General features: G+C 51.8%; 1 pseudogene; it reads right to left on the bottom strand.

Annotated features, from left to right (window-relative positions):
- Positions 1–310: 310 nt before the first annotated feature.
- Positions 311–5,818, bottom strand: LOC141976796 (glutaminyl-peptide cyclotransferase-like protein; annotated as a pseudogene).
- Positions 5,819–7,256: the final 1,438 nt, after the last annotated feature.

Below are 7,256 nucleotides of genomic sequence, written 5' to 3'. Positions count from 1 at the left end.
GTTCAGCCCAGTTATTCCTGCTTCTGAGCCGTGGACCCCAGGGGACGCGACCAGCTGGGATCCAGGCTCCCCGTTGGGAAGAGGCTAGTCTAGGCCCTGGCGGCTGGAGCTCTGGAGGGAGTCTAAAGCCCAGGAACGGGCTCAAGGGGCGCAAGCAAGAGGTTTCACCCCTGGGCCGGCGACAGCCCCACTGCAGCCCCGGAACAGACTCAGCACAATCTCCCTTCCCATCCTCCCAGCATTGTAACACCTCCCCAAGACCCTGCGGGGCTGCCACAGCCCGGGCCCCCCAAGCCACCTTGACTGGTATCTAGGGTGTTTTGGCTGCTGGCCCCATGGAGCTCGGCCCAGGAGGGGTGAAGGATCCTGCGAGGCCCAGGGAGGGGTTGGTTCCCTCCCCAGGGGAGGCTCTGGGTAGTGACAGCCACAGGTACTTGGCCAGGAAGGCAGCCAGGATCTTGCAGAGGTTCTCCACAGTTGGGGGGTGCAGATTCTGCTCCGTGTCCTCCATCGTGTGCCAGACCCACGGGAAAGGGGTGGCGATGAGATGCAGCACCGGCACTCCTGCAGCCAGACAGATACATGGATAGTCAGCAGGGATCCAACCCAGGATCTGCATCACTGCAAGCCCAGCCTCTAAAGAGTAATTCCACTATTGTCAGCAGTAGTAGACTATTAGCCCCATGTGGCCCAGCCACTAGAGGGCGATGTGTGACATTCTAAACCCACACACTGTCTCAGTAGATGGAGCCAGGCCCTTAGGCACGACCTGACCTTACATCTAGGAGCCATGTGCTCCCCTGACCTTGTAACGAGCAGCTGGCCAGGTGCATTATGGGAACCAGATTGGCCAGAGACATCAAGCGAGTCAGGGCCAAGTGGCTAGATAGCAATGATATGTTTGTAAAGTCTTTCACCCCCAAGGATCCCAGAGCCTAAGTTCAAAATGCAGCCACCTCTGGGGTGAAGTGTGCCAGGCAGGCAAACATCATCTATAAGGCATTTTACCCCTGTAAATAACACCTAGCTCTTGCATAGCCCTTGTCCTCAGGGGATCCCAAAGCAATTTACAAAGGGGGTCAGAGTGATTCCTCCCACTTCACAGATGGGGAAACTGAGGAAGAGAGCAGCAAAGTCACCCAGCAGGGCAGTGGCAAAGCCAGGATCTGAACCCAGGTCTCAGTCCCTTGCTCCACTCATGAGGCCAGGCTTGTGTGGGAGCCTGGGGGAGTCTCACCACGCTTTGTCTGCACACATTCTGCCCTGGCTCCCCCGGGGAGGCCTCCCCAGCTGTCCATCCCACACTGCTCTGCGCCTGGACGCCCGGTAGCAAGGGGCAGGACAGGTACCTTTGCGAAGGAAGGGGACGTGGTCCTCTTCGACAGGCCCACAGGCAGGCTCCCGCTGGAAGTACGTCTGCTCCCGGGGGTGGGACTGCAGCAGGCCCACCCGGTGGAGACGCTTCTCTGGGCGACACAGAGAAGAGAGTGAGGAATGGGCTGGTTCCTGGGACCTGCCAGGCTGGGGGCGTGGCAGGACAAGCCCCACAGGGGGCCACACCTGGCCGCTCACACCAGAGCTCCCTGAGGACACGGAGACGCTGCCGGGGAGGGAGGGGGGATTTCAAACCTGACAAGTCGTGTTTGAGGGAAATAAAGTGTTGGTGAAAGATGCCAGGTCAACAGCCCTGGGGACTGAATCCCCAACTCCCAGCTCTTGCCCACAGCTGGGGATAGAACCCAGGAGTCCTGGTTCCCAGCCCCCCTTGCTCTAACCACTAGACCCCACTCCCCTCCCAGAGCTGGGGCTAGAACCCAGGCACCTTTATTCATTGTCAGACAGACGCAGGACCATCAGGACTTGGGGGGGGGGAGGAAGTAGCTGTCCCACTACAGGTGCCTGGGGGGGCAAGCCCCCTCCCACCCCTGGAAGAAAGGAAGGTTTGGTATCGATGCCAACGAGCCGGTCAAACCAGGAGGCGGTGAAGGGGAAGTGGTTCTGGATGGTCGGGTGGTGGGCCCCCAGCAGGTCCAGCAAGATAAACAGGCTCTGCAAGGAGGCAACGAGGGGTTAAATCTCTAGGGGCCCAGTCACCCCAGGAGGATCTGAGGTAGGGATTGGTACAAGATCCGGTGCAGACGGATTGAGCCCCCAGCCTACCCCGGACAGGCACCCCCACCATCTCCCTTCAGCCTGAAAGATCCCCCAGGCAGAACTCCCCAGAGGGGCAGGCGGGCGGCTCTCACCATAGCCTGGAGCTGGCTGGTGCCCGGCTGGTGCTGAGCCTTGGCCGTGGACAGCCCCGTACAGGGAATCCCTCTCACTCCACTCCCCGAAGGCCTCCTTGCTGTCCAGGAACAGCAGCTGCAGTGTCACCTCAGAGCCCTGGGGAGAGACACGGGGCTCGCTCAACACCTGGCAGTGCTGGACAGGTGAGGGGACTGCACCCAGGACAGCAGCAGAGCTCGGGATAGAACCCAGGAGTCCTGGCTCCCAGCTCCCCTGATCTAACCACTAGACCCCATTCCCCTCCCAGAGCCAGAGATAGAACCCAGGAGTCCTGGCTCCCATCCCCCCCGGTTTTACACACTAGACTCCATTCCTTTCCCCAAGACAAGAGTAGAACCCCCAACCTGGGAAGCTCTCACCTGCTCCTTGGCCTTCAGCAGCTTCGCGTCCAAGGCCGTGGCCAGTTCCAGCAGGATGGCACAGGGCACGGCTGAGTCGGTGGCCCCCAGGAAGGTGCGGCCCTGTCTTTCCCAAGCTGCCACCCCACCGGGCTTGTGTAGCCAGACAGCCAGCCCCCCCCCTCAGACCAGCATTGCGGAAGCCAAAACAGGGGACTTAACAAATTCCAGCACAGCCTTTGAAGCTGTGAAAAGCACAGGTGTGCTGCTACAATGTGCCTCTGGGAACATATACAACGATTAGGCTCACAGCAGGCAGAGGCGCTGTGACAGACATGGCTCTTAGCCCCTACTAAATAGCATGATGCACACACACCAACATCCCAGGTGGGAAAATATTTACCCTAATAAAAGGAATGTCTGGTAGTCGAAACTTATTGTTTCTCTCCCTTGCAAGTGTGAACTACTCTTGCGAGAGCTGGCGTCGCCCAGACAGACCAGCCCCAATTTGGCATAAGAAAGGAGAAAGAGAATAAAGGAGGACAGAGGTATAAGTAGGGGACCTACAGCACCATGATTTTTGAGTGCTTTTCACTATCTATCTGCTGGTCAGATAAGTGACAGCCTCCCAAGGCTTCTGCAGCTAAGAGGGTCCCTAAGCCTTGTCCCTTATTCGTCTTTCCGCGGAATTGAGTGACCGATCCTGGCTTGGCACCGCTGGAATCGAGAGATGCAAGGAGGGTAAGAAGCACCCACACCTGATCTCCTATCTTTAGTGTACACATATTTTGAAATAGAGCTCTATACTTTGTTTTCTTTCTTTGGGATTGTAGCTTCAGTTTTGTAACTTGTTTGTGTGTGTAACATCTCTACATTTAAATAAGTAGGCACTAGCAATTTTGTAACCACATGATTAGAATCTAGTTTAATAAATTTTGGTAACCATTTGTGCATAAGCCTGACTTGTTTCTCTGGTTTACTGTAAAGCAGCCAACACAATTAAAGAACCTCAGCCGTTTTGGCTATAAAGCCTGGCCATTAGGTGAGAGTACTAAGAGCCTAGCGTTGAGTTGTGCCGCCTCCACGGGGCAAACTCTTGGGGCACCTGTCAGTCAGTGTTGACTGCCCGCTGCGAAGGAGCTCTGAGCTCTAGCAGTTAAAGTCACGGGTGGTTAGGACCTTGGGGCATCCGTCAGCCTAGCCCGGGCTGCCCGCCGCGAAGGGACAGTGCGTCCTAGCGGTTAAAGTCACGGATGGTATAAACGGGCATAGCTGGCACCTCACCAAACATCCCTGGCCATCGGCTAACAGATTTGGTGTCACGAACAGGATTGTGATATAGGCTGCACTACAGTAACACAATGAAACCAGTCATGATAAACACCACAGAATTCCCTGAGCTAGAGAAAAGTTTGACCCAAGAGGGATGGGGAAATCCTCTGTGGAGCAAAGAACTGCTGGAGAAATATTGGGGAAAACCAGCAGAGATCTGGCAGCATTTCTGTAACTGGAGAAGTGCCTGCAAGATGAAGAAAGGGAAAGGAAAAGGTGCTTGTATATGGCTGCTTACTAACATTTGGCAAGCTGCCTGTAAGGATTATCATAGTCTGGCAATAGAATTTAATAGGATACAACAGGAAAGGGACACACTGCGCAAGGAATGCAAGAATTTAGATACCAGAGTAAGAACACTGAATAGGGATATGGAACATCTTCAGAAAAGATTACTTCCCTTAATTGAGAAAGAAGGGATAGAACGAAGGGAAAAGCTGGAGACTAAAACACGCAGAATCAACCGGGCTAAAGTTGAGACTGCTCTCTGGCTAGACCCTGAGGAATGGGATGGAGACATTTGGGATTCAGCACATGAGTCCCCCTCCTCTGAGGAGGAAGGTTCCTCTGAAAAATTAAGACCAGCTATCACACATCACAAATCAGAAGAACATGAGGGAAATTTGAGTGGGGCAGAGCTGGATGAAGAAGGGGATGATAATGATCCATCCACCTCTTCATAAACAAAGAAGGGAGGTAAAAAGGGAAAAGGGAGTAAAGCTCCAACACACTTTACCAAAATTACCACCCGCCAATATACTCCCATGGAGTTAAAAACAATCCAGGGAGATTTTGCTAAAAAGCCTGAGGAAGGTATAATAGAGTGGCTGGTCCGCCTCTGGGAGGCTGGGGGTGGATATATACGCCTGACAGCCCAAGAAACTGAGCGCCTTAACTTAGGTGCAGGAATATTCCTGGAACATTCAGAGGGGAACACCCCTAAAACACTTTGGTTTCTGGCTTGTCGATGGGCAAGAGGAATTTACCCAGCAGACCGAGATGAACCCACAGCAATGCACTGGACCAACATAGATGAGGTAAAAACAGCTCTATTAACTGTGGCTGTCATTAGCATGCTTGGCCAAAACCCTCAAGAGTTAGCCTATGAAAGTCCATGGGAGGGTCAGGTAAATGTAGATGATCTCAGACCCCTGCTTAAGGGAGCTCCGAGTAACCATAGGGCTATGGCACTGTCCCTTAGATCAGAAGCTGCAGCACATAACAGTACCTTTCGGGCACTGCTAAACCTTCTGGTGTCATACTTTAGAGAATTCGGAGACATCAGAGCACTGACAGGCAAAGCTAAGATGCGTTCCCTTCAGGGAAACAAGGGGGCACCATCTAAAGGACATAAAAACAAGCGAGAGCCAACCCAGGAGGAAAAGGAGCTTAGAGCCAAGTTGTGGAGACAATGTCTGGCTTTAGGTTATCCCAGAGATGTGATAAATGGACTGCCCACAGAGCGGCTAAAATTATTCACCACCTTTAAAAGAGCTGACTGGGAGACAACTAATGCTACTCCCAGTGCACCTCTGCAGCTCTCTCCTCCTTCCCCACCTGCAGACACCCGGTATACTCCATTGCTCCAGCAACTGCAAGAGTTACCAGAGCAGGGAAACTAGCTTGCGGGGGTCAATCTCCTCTCCTAATAAACCAGCTTAAATCCAAAGAGGAGAAAACAACAGCAAAAGACCCCCGGATACATGTAACTGTAAATGACAAACACATTATTCCTTTCTTAATGGACACAGGGGCTCAAATGTCCATGATTAAGCGAGAAAGTTTTCAGGGCTTGCCACCTACTGGCCGAAAGCAAGTACTTGTTACAGGAGTAAATGGCAGTACCATAACTTACCCATTAGTTAAGAGAAAACTGGATATCCCATTGCAACCCCACCATCAGCCCCGAAAATATGAGGTGATTTTGGGCAATGCCAACATACTGGGCATGGACGTTTTAAGAGGAAAGAAGGTAAGGATTAATGGGGAAAGATGGGCTTTTGGAGTCAGTTCTGTTCCTCATGCCACCCACCTGGAAGAGGAAAGCCCTCCCCACTATTCTGTAAACTTACTTAGCAGCGCACCTGCTCTCCCGCCCTCAACAGTAACAAACATAAAGCAGTATAATGTCCCAGCTGAGGCCATAAGCCCTGTTACTGACCTGATCAAAGATTTGGAACAGCGAGGAATTTTAATTCGTACCCACTCTCGCTTTAATTCTCCTGTGTGGCCCATCAAGAAACCAAATGGCAAATGGAGACTCACTATAGACTATAGGAAGCTAAACAGTAACACTGGACCATTAACTGCAGCAGTCCCTAGCATAACAGATATTGTAAACACCACACAAACCTGGGATAAACCTTGGCTAGCAGTATTAGATGTAAAGGACATGTTCTTCATGGTCCCTTTGCAACCAGCTGACCAGGAAAGATTTGCTTTTACTTGGAGAGGTGTACAATACACTTTTACCCGAATGCCACAAGGGTTTAAACACTCACCCACTATTTGCCATGGGGCACTGGCAAAGGTCCTAGATGACCTTATACTGCCACCCAATGTACAAACTGTGCAATACATTGATGACATCTTAATAGGTGGGAAAACCTCAGAAGAGGTACAGGAGGCTATGAATCAAATCAAAGGAACACTAGAAGCCCTTAATTTAGAGTTACCAGCTGAGAAATGCCAAGGTCCCTCCCAAGAGATAAAATTCTTAGGTACTGTATGGATGGGAGGTAGGAGGTCTGTGCCTAATGACACTGTGCAAGAGCTAAATCAGGCACCCTCCCCTGAAAGTAAAGATCAATTGAGACAGATTTTGGGAACCCTGGGGTTTTGGAGAAAACATGTACCTGGCTTTGCCATTATAGCCAGACCATTGTACAATTTGTTAAAGAAAAGTGCTGCCTGGGAATGGGCTCCTGCCCATGAGGAAGCCCTCAGGCAACTGATAGGGGAGATACACACCTATCAGGCTCTGGGTCCCATACATCCTGAAGCCCCATTCCATTTGTACCTAACTGTGGGAGCCACTGGAATGTCTTATGCTCTCTGGCAAGAAAGTGACACTGCTCCCAGACGACCAATTCAGTTTGGTTCCAAGTCATGGCAAGGGTCACAGGCTAACTACACGCCTTATGAGAAGGTGCTTCTGGCAGCTTACACAGCCTTGAGAGAAACTGAGGAATTAACTCAGGATAAGGACATCACAATTCACACTCCTCTTCCAATCATTAAACCTATATTGGAAGGGAAAGAGTTACCACCTGGTGTAGCACAAAAAATGACTATCCA

The sequence above is a fragment of the Natator depressus genome, chromosome 23, assembly GCF_965152275.1.
Source record: "Natator depressus isolate rNatDep1 chromosome 23, rNatDep2.hap1, whole genome shotgun sequence".
Classification (NCBI taxonomy): domain Eukaryota; kingdom Metazoa; phylum Chordata; order Testudines; family Cheloniidae; genus Natator; species Natator depressus.
Note: the sequence above shows the minus strand (reverse complement) of the source record. Positions and strands in the feature narration are given on the sequence as shown.